General features: G+C 50.9%; 1 protein-coding gene across 1 annotated transcript in view; it reads right to left on the bottom strand.

Annotated features, from left to right (window-relative positions):
• The window catches only part of NCK2 (NCK adaptor protein 2), a 133518-nt gene extending 112664 nt beyond the window's left edge, over positions 1 to 20854 (bottom strand). The window contains exon 1 of the mRNA XM_070429849.1: positions 20641 to 20854. The gene's annotated coding sequence lies outside the window, so the exon portion shown is untranslated. The remainder of the gene's footprint in view (positions 1 to 20640) is intronic.
• Positions 20855 to 21099: the final 245 nt, after the last annotated feature.

The raw sequence follows: 21099 nt of genomic DNA, 5'->3' as shown, positions 1-21099 counted from the left end.
GACCATTTGGCCATAACGCCCCCTAAAACCAAAAAGTCAACTCTTTAACGTGAGAGACCTTTAGAAGGCACTGGCATTTTTTTGATACCGAAGTCATTATAAACTCCCGAGTACCAAACACACACCCTAACCCAGTGATGGCGAACCTTTTGAGCTCGGCGTGTCAGCATTTTGAAAAACCCTAACTTAACTCTGGTGCCGTGTCACATATAGAAATTTTTTGATATTTGCAACCATAGTAAAACAAAGACTTATATTTTTGATATTTATTTTAGATATTTAAATGCCATTTAACAAAGAAAAATCAACCAAAAAAATGAGTTCGCGTGTCACCTCTGACACACGTGTCATAGGTTCGCCATCACTGCCCTAACCCAACCACAGCGCTGGTTTTACTATAAAATAATCACAAATATCAGAACAGTTTATAGGAGTCTTTTTAGCTAATGAACTGAAGATCTATTTTTCCACAATGATTGGGCTTTTTATCCAATTTAGATAAGATCCTTTTAGAGTTTTCTTTAGGAGAACGAATTTTGTTGTACCCACTTGGGGATGTTCTGCCATCACTGCACTGGCGGAGAGTCCTGTTAGGCAGCAACACTGAATGGCTTTCCTGTGTCGCCCACGTGGACTGTGTGCCCCAGGCCCAGCCCCACAGCCTTCCCGTCAACTAGGACAGCACCCAGGCCCCGCAGGCCTGCCCTCTGCTGCCAGGATGCCCCCCTGTACTGTGAGCACACCAAACAAGAGGCTGCAGCCAAAGGTCTAATAACGACCATAATTTCAAGGAAAGGATGATAAGTTGTTCAGATTTCAGCATATCTGCCATCACGGTGATGAGATGGGAAATCACAGTCCCCTCCCCGATGACTATGCCTGTCACGGGTGTGCTGCCTACATTCACCACAGGAGGAAATACTAAATTTCAGGGAAATAAAACCGCAAGGTTTGCCACCCCAAGTTCACAGACCCCTGAAATCCATCACTCGGAGCAGGGCCCTGGGCTGACCATGAGTCTGGGGAATCGCTCAGAACGCCATGTGCGATCCAGACCCGGGGCTGCAGCAGGGACTCCCTTGGCTGTGAACAGCAGGCCCTGCTGCGTGAGGGCCGCTCGGGCCACACCCCCACTCCGGCCCGGCGCTCGCCTGCGGCTCGCTGTTTCTGGGGCAAGGCCTCCTCCAAGCTGACAGCTGGACGAGAGCTCCAGGGATCCCCCTGCCCAAGCCCCCCACCTTGCAGGAAAGCTGTACCACTGACCTGCTGCAAGCAAACCTGACTGGCCGATCCAGAGCGCTGCAAACCTACTGTCCGCAGGGGCCAGTTTCCAGCTCCACGCAAAGCGCTCTTCTACACAAAGCCATCAAAACCCAACGACTCTCCAGTCAACGCAAACATTTAGGGAAAAGACAAGACTTAATAAAATAATTATCAAAAATCTTAAGGTCAAAATAGAAACCACAATCTATACTTTAACACAGAGCCATGGATTTAAAGGCAACAGTGTCCAAAAAGTCCCTGCAGGTGTTTGTAATGCAGTCAGTTTTAATAAACAAAATGCACTAATGCCAATTACACTCATGCCAAGAATATACTGAATCTCTCCAACCCGTGGAGCTTTGGGGAGGGTGGAACAGTAAGTAGTCTCCCCACCCCCTACCTCAAATCATACCATTATTGTGGGGAGAGTATAAATTGGGAAGTGAAATAGGCCTAACCTTAACTCTGACCCTTTCTATACCCAAGAGAAAGGTCAAGGGCTCATCTCCCTCTGGGAAGAGTCCCTGGAACCGTCAGCCCCTGGAGAGCAGCGGCCCTCCAACCCTCCCCAAGCCGGCTCCCAGCCAGCTCCCTCCAGCCAGACCTCCACTCGCAGGCACCCCTGGGGCTGCGTCACAGCACCTGGGCAGGCCCGCAGGGCCCCAGAGCTCGCCCAGGACCACAGACTCACCCTGTGTCTACAGAGCAAGTGCCCCTTCGCTGGGCTGCCACCCTGCAGGCTGTCACCTTCTGGGCTCAGACCTCCTCCAGCTGGAGACAGCACCTCAGGCCACTGCCCCCCACCTCTGGGGGGGAGCGGGGAGCTGCCAGGGCCTTTCAAAGCAGGAGGCATGGGGCAGCCTGAAATAGACCTGCTGGTGGTTTCCACTTGCCCACATTTGCCCACAGGACTGTCCCACATCCACTGGCTCTCTCACACGCACATGTGCCAGAACCATTTTCTGACACGCCTGGCATCTGGCCCAGACTGAGCTTTACACAGCAGGGTCCACAGCCGTGGCCTCGCTAGTCCCCTCTGAGGGTGGCGCACTGAGAGTCTACACACTCAGGAGGAAATAGCCTGAAGCAGTGGTTCTCAACCGGTGGTTCGCGCCCCCTTTGGCGGTCGAACGACCCTTTCACAGGGTCGCCTAAGACCATCCTGCATATCAGATATTTACATTACGATTCATAACAGTAGCAACATTACAGTTATGAAGTAGCAACAACAATAATTTTATGGTTGGGTCACAACATGAGGAACTATATTTAAAGGGCCAGAAGGTTGAGAACCACTGAAGGGTTCAAACGGAACTCAGGCAGGTGGTTCTCAACCTTGAAAAGCATCAGAATCACCTGGGCTACTTGCTCCACAGGAAGAATTCCAAGCCATCTTCCTAGAAGACCAGTCAGTAGGTTCAAAGCAGACCCCAGGCATCTTCGCTCCTAATTAGTACCCCAGACCACACCCTGGAAACACTGCCCTGCTCCTGCCCTGTTCTCTGGCTCCTAGCTTCTCCCCCCTCCCCCGGCCCCTCCCCCCCCCCACCCCCCGGGGCAGTTCCCAGGGCAGGGCCGCAAAGCCTCCGGTGGTGACCAGTGACCGGTGACTGCGCTGGAAACCTCCCTCCATGCGGAGAGCAGGTGAGCCTCCCCCGTGGAATCCCAAATACCTGCCCCTTATCACAGCCCCCTTACCCACCGTGCCACCTTGCACAATTTCAGTTCCACGCCATCAGCTACGGTCAGAAAGCATGTATTGGAAAACTCCAGAAATAAACCATTCCTGAGTTTTAACCCTTTTTGGTCCAACCTGAGGCTGACTCGACAGACCAGGGGCTAGGAACAGGTCCAACGTCTAGCAATAAGAACATTAAAAAGTTCAACATTCAATCCCGTCAATTAATTTGGACCAGACTGTTTGAATTCCAAAAATAACATTGGACCGCAAAGGGTTGAATTGCTAGCTGCCCGGAGTAGTGTGAGGAAGTCTCCCACCCTCCCGCTCCATCCAGATAAGAAATGAATTTCTTCAGTGTCTCCACACCATAGATGCTCCCCACCTGTTAGTCACGGATTAGCCGTCTGGGCTTCAGACCCTCTGGCATCACATCACAGTGCCTGTGCTCATGTCACCCTCAGGTTACTTAACGGCCCCAAGGCACAGAGTAGTGATGCCACAATTCGGACGTGCCACAGAGAAGCTGTGAAGTGCTTCCTCAAGTGAAAAGGCGAGTTCAGTGCAATGAGATACTTTAGAGAGAAACCACAGTCACATAACTTTTATTATAGTGATTGTCATAACTGGTCTATTGTATGCTTACTAATTCTTGTTAATATCTTACTGTGTCTAATTTATAAATGAAACCTTATCATAGCTTTGTATACATATGAAAAAACATGGTACACGTAGGGTTCAGTACGGTCTGGGGTTTCGGGCACCTACTGGGGGGTCTTGGAATTCATGCCCTGCCAATAAGGGGGTGCCTGTAACTAATGTGAACTATATTCAACCTCCTTGAGAAAGCAAAACATAACCCCTCCCTCTTTAGGGACTTCCTCCTAAAGGATACACCAAGCATGTCAAACTCACGGTCCGCGGGCCACATTTGGCCCATAACGAATATTTTTTTTAAGTCTTTATTGTTCAGATTATTACATTTGTTCCTCTTTTTTCCCCCCATAACTCCCCTCCACCCAGTTCCCACCCCACCCTCCGCCCTCACTCCCCACCCACTGTCCTCATTCATAGGTGCGCGATTTTTGTCCAGTCTCTTCCCACATCCCCCTCACCCCTTTCCCCCCCAAGAATAGTCAGTCCATTCCCTTTCTATGGCCCTGATTCCATTATAATCACCAGTTCATTCTGTTCATCAGATTATTTATTCACTTGATTTTTAGATTCACTTGTTGATAGATGTGTATTTGTTGTTCATAATTTGTATCTTTACCTTTTTCTTCTTCTTCCTCTTCTTAAAGGATACCTTTCAGCATTTCATATAATACTGGTTTGGTGGTGATGAACTCCTTTAGCTTTTTCTTATCTGTGAAGCTCTTTATCTGACCTTCAATTCTGAATGATAGCTTTGCTGGATAAAGTAATCTTGGTTGTAGGTTCTTGGCATTCATCACTTTGAATATTTCTTGCCACTCCCTTCTGGCCTGCAAAGTTTCTGTTGAGAAATCAGCTGACAGTCGTATGGGTACTCCCTTGTAGGTAACTGACTGTTTTTCTCTTGCTGCTTTTAAGATTCTCTTTGTCTTTTGCTCTTGGCATTTTAATGATGATGTGTCTTGGTGTGGTCCTCTTTGGATTCCTTTTGTTTGGGATTCTCTGTGCTTCCTGGACTTGGAAGTCTATTTCTTTCACCAGGTAGGGGAAGTTTTCTGTCATTATTTCTTCAAATAGGTTTTTAATATCTTGCTTTCTCTCTTCTTCTGGCACCCCTATAATTCGGATGTTGGTACGCTTGAAGCTGCCCCAGAGGCTCCTTACACTATCTTCATATTTTTGGATTCTTTTTTCATTTTGCTTTTCCGGTTGGGTGTTTTTTGCTTCTTCGTATTTCAAATCTTTAACTTGATTCTTGCAATCCTCTGGTCTGCTGTTGGGAGTCTGTATAATATTCTTTATTTCAGTCAGTGTATGCTTAATTTCTAGTTGGTCCTTTATCACAACATCGAGGGTCTCACTAGATTTCTTGAGGATCTCACTACATTTATCGGCGGTCTCACCAGTCTTTTCGAGGGTCTTACTAAATTTATCGGCGGCTTCTAGACAGTTCTTGAAACACCTTAAAAGTGTGGTTTTGAACTCTATATCCAGCAGTTTGCTTTCCTCCATTTCTGTCATTTGTGTCCTGTTTCTTTGTCTCCGCATTTTTTATGCTTCCGTGTGTTGATAAAGTGGTTTTCTGTGCTAAGTGTCCTCTAGAGCCCAGTGGTTCAGCCTCCCCAATTACCTGAGGAGGACACTCTTGGTGCTCCCCCTTGTGGTCTTTGTGCACAGTCTTATTGTAGTTAAGCCTTGATTGTTGTAAGTAACACTGGGAGGGGTTGACCTCCAGGCCAATTGGCTGTGAGAATCAGCTGTATCTGCAGTGGGAGAACTTCTGTCCTGGAGCTCTAGGGAGGTGCTAATCTAGCCTCTGCCTGAGGCTATCCAGCAAATGCCTCCGTGCAAGGCTTGGGTGGGGCGGGTCCCAGGGGATCAACAGGGCGGGCGGAGCGAGCAGTTATGGCTGCTCTCAGTCCTACCTCCAGCGGCCCCGCTTCTCAGTGTCCCAGCAATCGCTGCAAGCCCCTCGGAGAGAAAGCTGCCCTCGGGTTGCTACTGATGCCAGACAGTCCCGCTTCTCCCGTATGAGTCTAGGTCCCCAGAGACTCGCCCGGAACTGGAGCTCAGAGCCTGAGACTCCCTCCTGATTGAAAAAGACAACCACACCCTCAGCCGCCAGCCCGCTCCGCCTGCGCCTCTGTACCTTAGTATTTTACTTCCGCACCGCACCTCCTCTGACTCTCGGTATGCTTTTCTCTTTCCTTCTAGTTGTAGAATTTCCACTCAGCCAGCCTTCCTGTGGTTCTGGGTGATGTCCGTTCCGTCTTTTAGTTGTATTTTTGAAGTGGTTGTGCGAGGCAGCAATCTCCGGTGTTTACCTATGCCGCCATCTTGGTTTCTCCCATAACGAATATTTTTGCAGCCCAGCCAACATAACAGTATGTAAGAAACATTTTAATAAAAATTTCGTAACTTAATTTTCACAATATCCTGTTACACATAATTAATAACGAACTACAACGTTTGATAATGACTGATCACTACAGTCGTGTTGCATTCATTTCCTTCATGCGCTTTATGCGCAGGTGCACCATTTCTCTCCACTAATACTAGCAGTGAATATTTTTAGCAGCCGATTTCCACGTCATTAGTCTTGGACTGACTTGTTTGGTGTGTGCCACAGGAAGTATTTCACTTTCGGAGAACAAGAAAAATTTGCATTACGCTTATTAATTTGTGCCTGTTATTCAGTGTCTGGTAAGTTAGTGTTCAAGAAAAAAAATATTAATTTTTATTAAAATGTTCTATTATTTTATGTTCACAATTACTCATTTATTTCAGCCCTTTGTATTCAGCATGTCTAAATCGAAATAAACCTACGTTTCTATGAAAATGGAAGCTTCTGTTTTTTTGCGGCCCACATAAACTTCAACCTTGTGTATTTGGCCCGGGTTAGCCTTTGGGTTTGACATGCTTGGGCTACAGTATAGACAAAGGAAAACTCAGCCAACTTCATGGTGGAGGAGACTCACAAGCACGGCTTCAGCCAGATGTCAAGGTCGCAGCCAAGTGGTCAAGGTCACAAGAGTGATGTCATGTTGACAGCAGGCACCCCTGACATGATGCAAGGAAATAACACTTCACCGCTGTGGTCCTCCCAAACCCATGACCCCAGTCTAATCATGAGGAAAACATCAGACAAATCTCCACAGGAACATTCCACAGGATGCCTGGCTGGCATTCCTCGAAACTGTAAAGGTCATCCACACAGGGAAGCCTGAGACTGCCCCGGCCAAGAGGAGCCACGGGACGACTAGTGTAATGTGGTGTCCTGGAGTGGGTCCCGGGAAGTAAAAGACATCAGACAAAAATGAAGAAAAGTCAAATGAAGCAAGGACCGTAGTTAACAATACTGCGCTGTGCCCAGTGTACCACTGCAATGTACATGCCAACGATGGGTGAACTGAGCGCTGGGGGGATGAGGCCTCTCAATACTTACGCTGAAATTTGGCTATAAATCTAAAACTATTCTAAAATTAAAAGTTTCTTCAAAATATGTATGTACTATACATAAATACTTATATGCAAAGTCTAACATGGATGACTTTCCACATTTAAGAACTGTACTTCGGAAAAGTAAGTAAAAACTATTCAACAAAAGGCGATAAACACTTATTGATTCGCTTAACACAACAGAGTAAGGTTACATGGTTGACACAGAACAGTTTTTGCTGTTCTTCAGAGAACACATTGTGTGTATTTCACACATAAAACAATAAACATCCGTGAGCTTATCAATAGGAAGGAACTCGTGTTCCCCTGAATGAGACCCCACACAAGCTTCCTTAACCCACATTAAATTCTTTCCTGCCAGATCCCTGAGAGCCAGGGATCAATAAATTCCAATCAACCTTAAAACTGCATCACAAAACTCATATTCAATTCTCATTATTTTCAAGTTAAGTTAATTTGAACACTAAGCAGTAATGACTGTGTATCACAATTTAATTACAGCATATCACTAAAACTATTTCACACTAATCCACGTCAGCAAAGGCAAAGGCGATGAAGTGGAGGGCAGTGTGAGGTGGAGGGCAAGTCGCTCACTGCGATCTAACTGCCTGAGCGCCAGCGTCGGCCATCCACGCGCACTACGCAGAGCTGAACTGAACATAGTTTTGGACCAATTTGCTGTCATAATGCACAGTGATCTGGGTACTCAATGAAGCAGAAGTTAACAATTCAAAACACTGCATTAAAAATGTACAAAACGGAACATTTACAATAAAGTTAAGAAATAGTGCAAGTTCCAATGGAAACGAAAGGAAATACTTCAAACTAGATGATCAGTAGGATAAAAAATAGAACTATAAAACGTCTGGACAGGATTGATTTACAATATTTGTTACTAATCCAGGCAAAGTAGTCATTTAACAAAATAAAGCATTTTTAGATTAAAATGTAAAGGCACAACACACTTATGCCATTATCAATGTAAAAGGGGGAATAAAGAAGTATTGGTATCTACTTAAGCCATAGTTCCATTAAGAGCACCAACAAGGAGTATTACTAATTTTTTAAGCAAATAAACAACTAAAGTAAGAGTTTACATTACCTTAAAATTATGGACCAGTTGACTCCAAAATCAAGTGCTCGTCCTAAGCAAACGGACAGCATGGCCCTCGCCCAGGAAGAGAACAGGGCACTGGCCCGCGTGGCCAAAGAGGTTGGCAACGGGCAAACGGACCATTTCTGCTCGGCGGGCATACCACTCTTTCCAGGGCTGCCTGGACACTGAACAGCTTCTAACGCTCCTGAAGAAAATACCGCCCTCCTTTAGGATTCCTGAACTAAGTTTTACTTGGCCTTGGGGGCTGGGCACACGCTTCCCTGTGTCTCCTACAGGACCCCACACAGGGAAGCGAAAGTCATTTTGTACCCTGCTTAGTCGAGATCAGAGTTGACTGTGGACCTGTAAAATCTGTCTCCACACTGGATTACAAGCTCCCCGAGTAGGTCTTTGGTGGTATCTCCACAGCACCTGGCACAGTGGCTCTCAGTGGCTGGCACCCCAAAGTTAAGGAAGAGTGGCACAGTTCAGGTTTAAACAGTGGCAGAGCAACCACAGGTCTTTTAAAACATTAGAACGACGCCCTTTTTAATGTTCATGACTATAATGCCTTACTTTCGGGTTGTATATTTTTACTAGAGGTCCGGTGCACAAAATTCATGCACTCGGGGGTCCCTCAGCCCAGCCTGCGCCCTCTCGCAGTCCGGGAGCCCTCAGGGGATGTCCAACTGAAGCGGGCAGTCGGACATCCTTAGCGCTGCCCTGGAGGCGGGAGAGGGTCCCGCCACTGCTGCTGCACTCGCCAGCCGTGAGACCACTGACCACTAGGGGGCAGCTCCTGCCTTGAGTGTCTGCCCCCTGGTGGTCAGTGTGCATCATAGCGGCTGGTTGTGCTGCCGTTCAGCCAATTTGTATATTAGCCTTTTATTATATAGGATTTTATTAATAAAAATACTTCTTTGCCCCATTTAAAAAAACAGCCTTTGTTTCACAGAAGACAAAATGGAAGTCAAGAGAAGAGAAAAATTAACTGTGCAACTTGAGCCAAATGAGCAGCAGGTGAAAAGGAGAGCCTACCTGTCCACTCTTCACCTGATACAAGATGTTGGAAACTCAAATTCAGAGCAGCTGCTGATGCCATTAGAACGAGCCTGTTTCAACCCACCTCCTATTATTAAAAAGTCAGGAAGTTACTGCAGCAAAGACGAACACTTCCTTTTGAGGAAGGAGATTTTATTTATTTATTATTTTTTTATATATATTTTATTGATTTTTTTACAGAGAGGAAGGGAGAGAGAGAGAGAGAGAGTTAGAAACATCGATGAGAGAGAAACACCAACCAGCTGCCTCCTGCACATCTCCCACTGGGGATGTGCCCACAACCCAGGTACATGCCCTTGACTGGAATCGAACCTGGGACCTTTCAGTCCGCAGGCCGACGCTCTATCCACTGAGCCAAACCGGTTTTGGCATTTTATTTATTTTTTTAATATATTTATTTATTGACTTCAGAGAGGAAGGGAGAGGGAGAGAGAGATAGAAACATCAATGATGAGCGAGAATCATTGATCAGTTGCCTCCTGCACACCCCTACTTGGAATGAGCCTGCAACCCAGACACGTGCCCTTGACCAGAATCGAACCTGGGACCCTTCAGTCTACAGGCCAATGCTCTATCCATTGAGCCAAACCAGCCAGGAGGAAGGAGATTTTAATAAGAAATCCAGGGTCTGCAGCTCCAGGGCTGGGCATCTCACACACATGCCAGGCCTGACGTGTGGCACAGCGTGGCCTGAGGCCTCTCCCCACCACACACGGCCCCCACCCCCTGCCCGCCCTCCCCCCCCCCCCCCCCCCCCCCGCCGCCCGTGGGCCAGTCCTGTCCGGTCCCTGTGACCCACACTGTTCACTCCGCAAGGGCTGGGGGACCGCATGCACCTCCGCCACCGAGGCGGTGGGTGCACGCAGGCACAGATGACAGAAAGAAGTACCTCTGGTATGCACTGCTTCACAGCCATCGCTTCACAATGTTAGTCTGTCCAGAGAGTAACCACTGATTTTTCAAGGTCTCTCTCAGTCCACTGGAGGATGGCAGGCTTGAGAAAAACAAAAGTGACTGTACTTTTAAAACTATCTCCCCCAAGATTAGTTCAAAACTTACAGAGTGTCAATTTGAGTTTGTCCTAGTGGAAGAGAGATGGGAAGGACCGAGTAAACAGGAAGGGCACTGAGCAGGACCTGGCTGACCCACCTGGGGAAGCAGGCATGCTGAGCAGAGCCCTCACGTGCAGGATGCTGGACCCCATCCTCACGTGCAGGCCACTGGACCTCACCCTCACGTGCAGGCCGCGGACCCCATCCGCACGTGCAGGCCACTGGACCTCACCCTCACGTGCAGGCAGCGGGACCTCACCCTCACGTGCAGGCAGCGGGACCTCACCAGTGAGCACCGGCTTACAGAGAAGTGCGGACGCAGCCTCCCGTTCTAATAAGCAGCTCCGCTAACCTAGACGCTGGGAGTGAAACTAGCAGCCAAATTACCATTTTCCTTCCCCTTTTCCCTGGCAAGAGTCTAATTTGTGGTATTTTTGTTCTCTCTCCTCTGAGGAGCTTCCTTCTTAGAACTATACGAAGAAGGAAACACACTGAAAGGTAACAGATGTGACCACCTCCATGATAATCAGGCTGAGCCTTGACCACTGAACTTTAATCATAACAATGTTTTCTATAGACAATCGCCAATTGTAAAGTCTCTATGCTAAGTAAACAGAGGCCTTTGATTAGACTAAGCTCTGAAAATCAATTACTTATTAAAAGCAATTGATAAAGGACCCCCTTACTTCCTTGTAAACCAGGAGTGGGAACCTTTTTCTGCCAAGGGCCATTTGGATATTTATACGTCACTCGTGGGCCATAGGAAATCATCAGCTTAAAAATCAGCCTGCATATTTGGTCAAACATTTAATTAACATGATCTTGCAGGCCTTACACAGCCCTGGACCCAGATGTCCCCACCCATGTTGTAAATGGACATTCTAAGGGAAATGGGTTCTTAGGATGGTTCCGCCAGATAGCCAAATGTTCCCTACAAATCAACATTACATGCTTATATCATCCAAATAGGAAGCAGAAAATAAAAAATGTGTAACATTCCTTATCACTAACAGTATTCCAGATCAACCATGGTTAAGTCAGTTATGTTAGTGTCTCCCCTACATATTCAACTGCAGAGACGCTAAGTAAATAGGGTTTAGCTCTCTAAATGGGTTTTATTTTCCATGTTTATAAAAACGGGAACAAAAATCATCTCCAAAAGGGCCGTGTGTGGGAGCACACAAGCACCACTAACTTAAACGCTTACTCTGAGCAGAGCAGCATCGAGTACATCGGGGGGCTAAAGCAGTGCCATCTGGGGCCAGGCAACGGCCTATTGTGGGCAGTCCTGTGCACTGTGGGGCGGCCTGCCCCCCGGGAGCCCGGGGCATCCCGCCACGGCCATCAGAAACCGTCTGCACACACTGCTAAGTGTCCATAAGGGCAAAACTGCCCCCGGTTGAGAACCACTCATCTATATACAGAAGTGGAGGTTCAAATCTCAATGAAGTTTTTAAACATGTTAACATTTAAAAAGGTATTCTTGTATTTGTAAAGGAGAATTAATTTTATTCCTTAATCCAAGCCTAACAGCTAGCAAGATCCAAAAATAAATGGGAATGCGCATGTATTAGCGAGCAGTATGCTAAAAACATTTTCTCCCCGCGACGTCACCCTCACCGCCTGAGACACTGAGGGAAAGAGAATCTGCTTTTCCCTTTTGGAAGGTGGACCCAGCCTTCCCGACCAGCAGCGTGCTGTAGGCCCACGGCACGATCAGGCTTCAGCAGCAACGTCTTAAACACATGGGCCTGCACCTGCTACGATGGCCCATCCAGGCGCGCGCCAACAGCAGAGTGTCCATATCCCCTCACCCCTCCCGTCGAGAACAATGGCACAGTTTCTTTATAGTCGCCACTGGGTCATACCTACTGGACCATGTAAAACAGACCTACTAAGGAAACTACGAGATGGGACTTAAGTAAGACAGATGGTTCAATCAAGAAAGGAGAACTAAATACAAGCTAGGGAGGTCCAGAGAAGGCAAGGGCTGACATGCATGCAGGGAAAGCCATGTGTGTGCAGATAATGAAGAGACGGAGAACAGGGGTGGGGGAGCACAGTGAGTGAGCCACATGCAAACGTGAAACCCAGAGGGGAGACCCCAAAGACAACTGTTTTTATATCTGTCTTGCCAGATTCTGCTCCTAAATACGTTTCCTAAAAAAAAGGTTGATGAAAATTCACTATTCACCTGTATCACATTTCCTGAAGCTGTGTCTAAAGTAACTGCCTGAGCCCGGGTACTTCTTGCTCTTACAAATACTCGTGTCCCCAACCGCACCCACCACACAGAGCGACGAGAGAGACTGTTTATCCCAGCCCGACGCCCCGGAGCACAGCCTGGGGGACGGGATACAGCTTCCAAGGTGACAGCCTGCAGATGAACACACTGGGAGAGGACGGAGTTCCTCTTCCACAGCCAGCCCCATAGGTGACATCACTCAAACATTTGTTGACTTGCAGACATCCTTAAATACTCAGCCGACATTCATCAGATATTAAACGGCAGCACATCCTTGAAGAAAAATCAATGTGGCCATTGGCGGCCACTGGCGCCTTTGTAGGCATTTCACTAGGACCTCGCCGTCTTCTCACGCTTCTCACTAGCAGGCTGCCCCACCTTTGCTGGGGGAATTATAACGCTTGTTGACGTAAATAAATCTTTGCTGCTGCCCCTCCTGGAGCATCCGCACGTGGCCACACGACAAGCAGCTGCAACTCTAAGCCTGTCCACTGAGAGAAGCCGCCCACATGGCAGCCCGTCAGAAAACCGCGGTCCCTGAGACCCGGGCCGCCAGCAGACGCAGCTCTCCTTGTGTCCTGGTCCATTTGCTCTGGGTGGGGGAAGGTGCCCACGGCTGCGATGGCCACAGGGATCTATCTCCCAAGCACAGAGGGGAAGGGCCAGGCAAAACCCGCCTGGATCGGCAGCCACGGGTCCAGGGCCCCTGGGAACCTTGAACAGCAATCTCCCCAAGTCCAGGCGAGACCTGCCGGCCTCTCTCGTGACCGGAGAGCCATGTTTGCCAGGCCATTCCAGACGTGGGAGGAGGACAGGAAAAGGGCCAGTGTGCTGGCCCCCAGGTTTTCCACACGCACCACCTTCACTTTACTAACAGTCAATCATAAAGGAAAAACTAGCTGCAGCCACAAACGGCCTCCCAGAGGGTCTACCACACACGCTCCTGCTCCCTCGGGCCCCGGTGGTGGTGGAGGGCCATCACAGGGCCTTCATGAAGGGGCACAGCACACAGATCAAGTGACGGCGCCTGCACAGGCCATTCCCAAATTAAATGCTGTTACTACAAACCAGAAAGCCTCTTCGCTCGCTGCCATCATGCAAATCGCTCAGCAGCAGTTCTCCATGGGCGGTGCCCACCCCACACAGATCACCTGACAACTGTCACAGAAACAAAGTCCCAGGCCCCACTCCAGACCTCTGCATCGCACCCTGGGGGTACAGAGGCCTCCAGGGTGCCGATACCCACGGCAGGGCTGGCAAGCTCGCCCCTGTGAGGACCACTGCTGAGGGCAGGCAGGAGGGAGGGGCTGGGAGAGAGCAGCCCGCGGCTGATGGTGCCCACGATCTCCTCTGTGACCGTCCACGCAGCCCGCCAGGGCCTGGCAGCTTCCCATCCCTCCTGTCCTCCAGAGGTCAGGCTTCCTCCACACGGGGCTGCCGGCAGGGGTTCCCATCCACATCTCTCAAGTCCTGCACCACAATGAGAGTTCATGGCTCTGTTTAGGTGTTTTCACACACAGCCCAGTGAGGAGACAGTGGCTAGCTAGTGGTGAAAGGGGACGCAGCAGTCAGATGGTCTGCGTTACAGATCGGCTACGTCACCTTCTGGCTATGTGACTTAGGCAAGTAACCTGCTATGTCTCTTCCAGATCCTGATCAGCAGAGATAAACACAGAAAGCAACCACACTAAATATTTGAGAGGATTCAATGAGTTACTACTCTGTGTACAATGCTTAGAGCAGTATTTACAATGTGTGCTATGAGCGTGTGTTCGGGGAAAAGTTAATGATCACTAAAGAAAATACGACTGTAGCTTCTGTACTTATAAACTAAGTACTTAACATATTTCAGAAATATATTGAATACCAACACCCAAAAGAGTTATTTTACATTGGTATTTTGACCTCTAGAATTCAGAACACATTTTAAAATATTTCTCAAATGTACAAAGTATTTTCATCATATATACCCAAATCTGATTTTAGTACTCTAAGACTGTCGAGTGTGTGAAATATTACATCATTCTTCACAACCACATCATTACACCTGGCCCACTCAGTTGTTGCACTATGCCTGTTGAACTACCTCAACTTTGGAAAATACAGAATAAATGAAGCTTAAATCACGTAAAATGTACAGACCTGCAATTGCCAGGGTAGCAGCACTAGCTCACCTGGCTCCCTGCCCCAGTGTGAGCAGAGGGAAGGTGGTGTGCAGTAAATGCAGAACACACGCCGTTTCAAAACCCCACACAAGTGAACATCGTGAATTATCCCACTAATAATATTCTACATGATTACATGTAGAAATAAAAATATTTTAGAGCTATTGGGTAAAATAAAATATATTGTGAAGGTCGATTTTGCTTCTTTTTACATTTTTAATGTGGGTCCTAGAACATTTAGAATTGCACCTGAGTCACATTTGTGGCTCACACTGCTCGTGAAGACAAGCAGTGCGAAGGCCCTGGCAGGGACCCTCCACTGAACCAGCACACACAGCGCGCTCTGCACTCCGCGCCCCTCCCAGGCGGGGTGGAGGGGGGCGGGCAGGAGGTCACAGCACCGAGGGGCAGAGCTGCGGATGTGTCAGGTAAAAACTGCTGAATCAGCCCCAATGTACAGGAATCTTCCAAAATAAACTGACTATAAACTTTGGCATTTTGTTATCACAGTTAGCAAACTGTTGTTTGGTGCATGGCCGCGCTGACTGCAGCAGCTCAGTGTATATTCAGAGGCTGAGGGCTCGGGACACTGATCTACGGGCATGGAGAGCCACCACTGTGGACGACGGCCAGACTGGTGCGGTGAGCAGAATGGATCAGCAAGAGCAGGCTGACACATCACGTAAGAGATCTTCCGGAGGCAAAATCAACGCGATGTAGATGTGGGAGGTGAGGGAGAATTCAAGGCTGACTGAGTTGAGTCGACAATGGGACATTAACTGAGAAGACAGGCAAGTGAGAAGATGTGACATCAGACTTTTAGGTGGACATGATCAGTAACAAGTTGGATAATTCGTGTGACTGACGCCTGAGTCATGAGTGAACATGCAGAGTGGGGCCGAGAGCGGCCGTCACACCGCATTCCAGGCCTATGCCATCCTCGGTGACATTCAAGCACTGCTCAGGGTGCTCCTTCCCCGGCACGTCCCGCACGCCCACCGCAGAACCACCTGCTCCCTGGGCAGACTGCAGGCCAAGCCCAGCGGGCCAGAGCGGCCGCTCTGCCCGAGGCCGCACCAGCCCTCCCTCACTCTGCTCTCTTCATTCAGGACCAGGACACACTTCACCTCCATACAAAAGCCCACACTTTCTAGAGATTTGATGTTTTATCATGACCCTAATCCCGTGGTCGGCAAACTGCGGCTCACGAGCCACATGCGGCTCTTTGGCCCCTTGAGTGTGGCTCTTCCACAAAATACAAAATACCACACGCGGGCGTGCATGTACAGTGCGATTGAAACTTCGTGGCCCATGCACAGAAGTCGGTATTTTGTGGAAGAGCCACACTCAAGGGGCCATAGAGCCGCATGTGGCTAGCGAGCCGCAGTTTGCCAAGCCAGTTTGCCGACCACTGCCCTAATCCAAAAGAAGTGCCTGCGGATGAACCCACACACATGGAGGGCAACATACACAAACAGAATTAAGCCAACGTTGTTCTCTCTCCATCATGCTACTTAAAACCTGACCAGCGTGCGGAAGCCAGTGCCAGGGCACCCTCCCTACATTGAGGTTCTCTGACTAGCAGGGAGCTGCCATTCCATCCTCACCCCCACTGCTCCGTCACCACCCCCAGCAGGTGCCCTGAAATACGCAGAGTCAGACCTGGGTAAAGGAAGCAATAGGACTTCCTAAAATAAGCAGCCTTGTTTTTGAGCACAAAGTTATACATTGTTATGAACTGACTGTCCCCCCAATATTCAAATGTTGAGACCCTAACCCCCAATGTAACTGTATTTGGAGACAGGCCTTCAAAGGAGTACAGTCAAGGTGGGGCTCTCGTCCTAGAGGACTGGTGTCCCTATAAGAGGAAGAGGCGCAACACTGCGGAAGAAAGTGCCTGTGAGGACACAGCAAGAAGACGCCATGTACAAGCCAGGAATAGACTCACCAAGAACCGAACCCGCCAGCACCCTGATCTTGGACTCTGCAGCCTCCAGAACTGTGACCATTTCCTCCCATGTATGGTGTTCCGTGAGGGCGCCCCAGCCCACCAACACGCTCACTGACCAGGAGGAAGCAGGGACAAAAGTTCTGAAACTGCTCCTGTCGGCTCCCCTGAAACAGCTCATTTTCACTGTCAACTCACATGCAGAACCAGCTGCCAGCAACATCTGCTCACATCTCCAACTGGCAACTGCGGGAGGTCCACACCGCTGGGCTCCATCAGTGCCCGCCAGCAGGTCCGCAGCCTCAGAACCACTGTCACACCGCTGTGGTGCGCCTTATCTGGGCGCAAAGGAAAGGACTTACACCCGCGATCAAGATCCGCCATCCTTGGCACTGCCCCTGAGTTCGTGTCCCTGTGTAACCAGCTGGCAGGTTGGAGCTGGAGCCCATGCTACCACGTTACTTCAAATATTAAATATGGTGGCGTATGTGAAAAAAAGCAATTTGCAAACTACAAATTACCATACAAGCATTAGTGCCTTTAACTTTTATCTATGGCATTTTAGACTTTCACTAACCACTGACCAACAAAACCATCCCATTTTCCAAAACAATCTCTAAAGTAAATTGCAATACTTAAATTCTGAGTGCACTTGAAGCTTCTTTTCTTAAAAACATTAAAAACACAAATGGTAGAATGAAGTAAGGTGCCAGGCCCGGGTAGCAACGCTTGGCCGAGTCTCAGTCCACGCTGGCTCGGACAGACAGACCACCTACTGAAAAGTATTTAGCAAACCCGCCACCTGGTTACACAGTTGGGTTTGCTTTCTGTTTTCCTTTTGTTCAGTTGCCTGTTGTTGTTGTTTTAAATTTAGCTTAAGGACTATAAGTGACTCATTGGACAGAGGATTTACCAAATAGAGAGGCCACCAGATCAAGTTCTCCCACCGCCTGGCTATCTGGGGGACAGAAACTTGCACCACGTCAGAGAGGTTCTGAGTAGAGTCAAGGGTTTTGGAAACTGCGTGTTACTCCTTCTCGGTGGGGTGAGCCCTATGAACTCAACAGGCTCAGAATTTACTCTTCATCGGTTCAACCTGCATTTGTTGGAAATCCATGTGTGTAAGGCTCAACCCCAAAGAAACCTTAGGGCAGACTGTGCCGGAGGAGTGTTTGTGTGTTGGGGGAGGGTAGAACTTGCTAATGTTGATTATACTTTCATAAATATACATACTTCAGGATCTGCTCAAAGTGAAATGCAGGAAAAGAAAAAAATCTACTTTTTTAAAAACATTTTTATTGATTTTTAGAAAGAGAGGAAGGGAGAGATAGAAACAGCCATGAGAAACAATTATCAGCTGCCTCCTACACACTCACTTCTGGGGGTTAAACCCGCAACCAGGGCATGTGCCCTGCCCAGGAATCGAACCCGAGACCTCTTCGTGCATGGGTCAACGACCAACCACTGAGCCATAAGGGCCGAGCCAATCCAATTCTTTAAACTGTGTTACTAAAGTGGCCTAAAGAAATAAGAAACTATTTTTACTTCAGCTGCATACTTTTGATAACCCGTTCAAAGCCTGTCTTGACCTCCTTTTAAGATGCCTTAACTTGAGCACTCAACGACATGCTGCATGACATCATTTTTAGCTTCGGCCCTTTGAAAACCCCTTGAAATCACTCATGTAAGGAAAGAGAAACAATTTGGAAGCCCCATTTGCAATCCCTCCCCATGGGAAAACTAATTTCCTAAGCCTCTCGGGTAAGTTCTGGGGAGTTTCCAGTTCATTTGTGAAAAAAAGTTAGCTTACCAATTTCCCCAAACATTGCCCACTGCCCTCCCAGTCCCAGCAGGCAATCCCCAGCTTTTCAACCAGTCAGCCTCACTTCTTAAGGCAGAGATGGTGTCCACAGCCCCGTCCCCCAGCGCACACTGCACGGTTGTCTGGGCAGCTCAGAGCAGGTGTGTCCCGGGGCAGCTCACCTCGCCAGGGGTGCAGGCCATTCCGGGCGTCAGGGAGTCTTTAGGATATTTTAAAAGGTTATCCAGTTTGCGCACATGCAGGCTTCTGGTGTATTTAATGTGGATGTTAGCACATTTCTCAAATACGGTGTGTTTTCTGGAAAACCCTGGTAATCCCCCAAGGCACCTGACAGAGGCTGGGAATGTGGCGGGGGGCCCAGGGAGCAGGATGGAGAGAATGTAAGGGTGTAGCATGTAATAAAGCAGAGCTCAAAGCCTGAGCACTGAGCACAGCTACCCGGACTGCACCTCAGACCAGCCCCGCCCAGTTCCTCCGCAGGGAGCAGCAGGTGTGCTGCAGCAGTCAGCTCTCAGGGTGGCGACGGGCCACCAATTCTCCTCTGCTCCACGCTCAGTCCTGGAGAGTGTGGACGTGGCAGCTGAGAGCTGGGGGCCCGGCGGCGCCTCCAGAAGCTCACAGCTTAAAGTTCTCCACTTCGGCCTCAAGCTGCAGCCAGAAGACCACTCGCATCCCCCCACTTTCTTCCATCACAACTACACCTAAGCAACCTCCCGGAGAGGAACTGTGAGGCGGGACTTCCCCTGGTAGCCACTCCTTCACCAGCACCTGTTCCTGGGAAATCCGGTCCAAAAACCTAAAAACTGCACCTCCCGCCCAGTCTCCGCAGCAAGTCCCTCTCCCCCACATGCCCGCTGCCTGCCCTTCTCTTCACACTCGGCCACAGGTGCCTGCCTTGTTACTAACTTACCAGCTCACCAGGAACACAGGGCGTGTTCAGGAGTCAAGTTTAGATCTGTTGTGATAAGTTACAGCAACCGGGGCGAATTTTGTTTTCAGTCATTTTAAGATTTGATAAGGACACCAAATGCCGCGCTATGAGGACACCCCAAGTTACTCCCCTTTGTGCCAACATCCCTTCTGAGAAGCAGGGGAGGAGCCAGGGTGGCCCTGGACCAGGAAGGGCCTCCCCTACCTGGGCGACCTTGGCGCCCTGGACCAGCCACGCCCACGGGCCGCCCTCGGTCGTTTCCTTTTGGGTCAACACCTGCACCAGGGGTTAGGCTCCTCCGCCCGGCACTCCCGCTCACCCCAACCTGTTAGCAAAATAAACAAGCCAAATCAGGGGGAGCTGCCCGCTGAAGTGTCTTAAAGAGACAGGCGCCGACTCCGCACAGGCTCCCGCTTTGTCCCTGCAGGTGTTACAACGAAGTCAGACACCTGATGTTCACCCGCCAGTGACCCCCGGCATCCCTCGCAGACGTTCCAATGCGATCGCTTTTTGTCTACAAATCCAAGCGTTTTGCAAATTAACCCCCTCCCCCCCAAAGTCACGCGAGCTGCTCTCACCCGGGAGTTGCAGTGAATGTCTTAAAAGTCACCAGTTTCGCCCAGACCCACTCGGAGGTGAGATGGCCCAGGATAAAGCGCGAGGGCAGGGCTCAATGAGAAACTTTGTTCTGGGCTGAGCCTGCGCATCGGGGGCAGAGCGCAGCGCCCGAGCCCCTTCGCGCTGGGCAGCAGCCCCCTCCCCCCGCCCCCTCCCCCCCACCGGCGCCGCAAGTTCCCCGGGCCGCGCTCGGCCTCCCCGTCCCCGCGCTGGGCCCGCAGCGCCGGCTGTTCTTCCAGAGGACACGCGCCCCGCGCCCCCGGCCCCTGCACGGTCCCGGCCAGGCCCCCGGCTCCGGGCCGCCGCCAGCCCGCAGGCCCGGCGCTGCCCGCGCGCCCGGGGGTCCCCGGTCCCGGGAACCCGCCGCCCAGGCCCCGGCCCCCATCCTCGCTCTTGGCGGCGCCCCCGCCCCCCGGAGGGTGGGCCGCGGGCCGCGGGGGGAAGGTGCGGAGTCGGGAGGTGCCGGCAGCCCGCGGCCCCGGGGCCAGGCCGCGACGGAGCCGAGGGCACGGAGGGGCGCGGGGGGATCGGTCCCCCAGGCCCGCCGGGCGCGCCCCGCCCCGCCCGCCCGCCAGCCGGCCGCGCTCCAACTCCGCCGAGCGGCCCAAGTTTGCGGCCCCCGCCCGCCGGCCGCCGGCCGCGCTTACCTCTCCGCGCACCGAGGCCGGAGGGCAGCGGCGCGGGTCCCGGGTGGCGGCCGCGCCCGCCCAGGCGCCGCTCTTTGTCTGCGCCGCTCCCTCTTCCCGCCGCTCGGCGGACGCTGCTGGCCCGGCCGGACCCCGCCGGCCCGGGCGCCGCGAGCCTCCGCCGCCGAGCCTCCCGCCGCCCGCTCGGCCCGCGGCTCCGGCCTGACGATCCCGGCGGCGGCGGTGGCGGCGGCGGCGGCGGCGACCCCTCCCCCGCGCGGCGCCCGCCCCTCCGAGCTCCTCCTCCTCCTGCCGCCGCTCCTCCCGCCGCCGAGACCCCGCCCCGGGCCGGCGGCCGCGCGCCGGGGGCGGCCCAGACCCACCTGGGGGCGCGCAGGCGGCTCCGGGCGCCAGGACGGGCCTGCGCTCCGGGCGCGCGGGGCGCGCGGCCGCGGGGTCAGCGCGGGGCCGAGCCTGGGG

This window comes from Myotis yumanensis, unplaced genomic scaffold, assembly GCF_028538775.1.
Source record: "Myotis yumanensis isolate MYYU_CA2020_CCGP unplaced genomic scaffold, mMyoYum1.0.hap1 SCAF_11, whole genome shotgun sequence".
Classification (NCBI taxonomy): domain Eukaryota; kingdom Metazoa; phylum Chordata; class Mammalia; order Chiroptera; family Vespertilionidae; genus Myotis; species Myotis yumanensis.
This window is presented reverse-complemented; position numbering and strand designations above follow the sequence as displayed.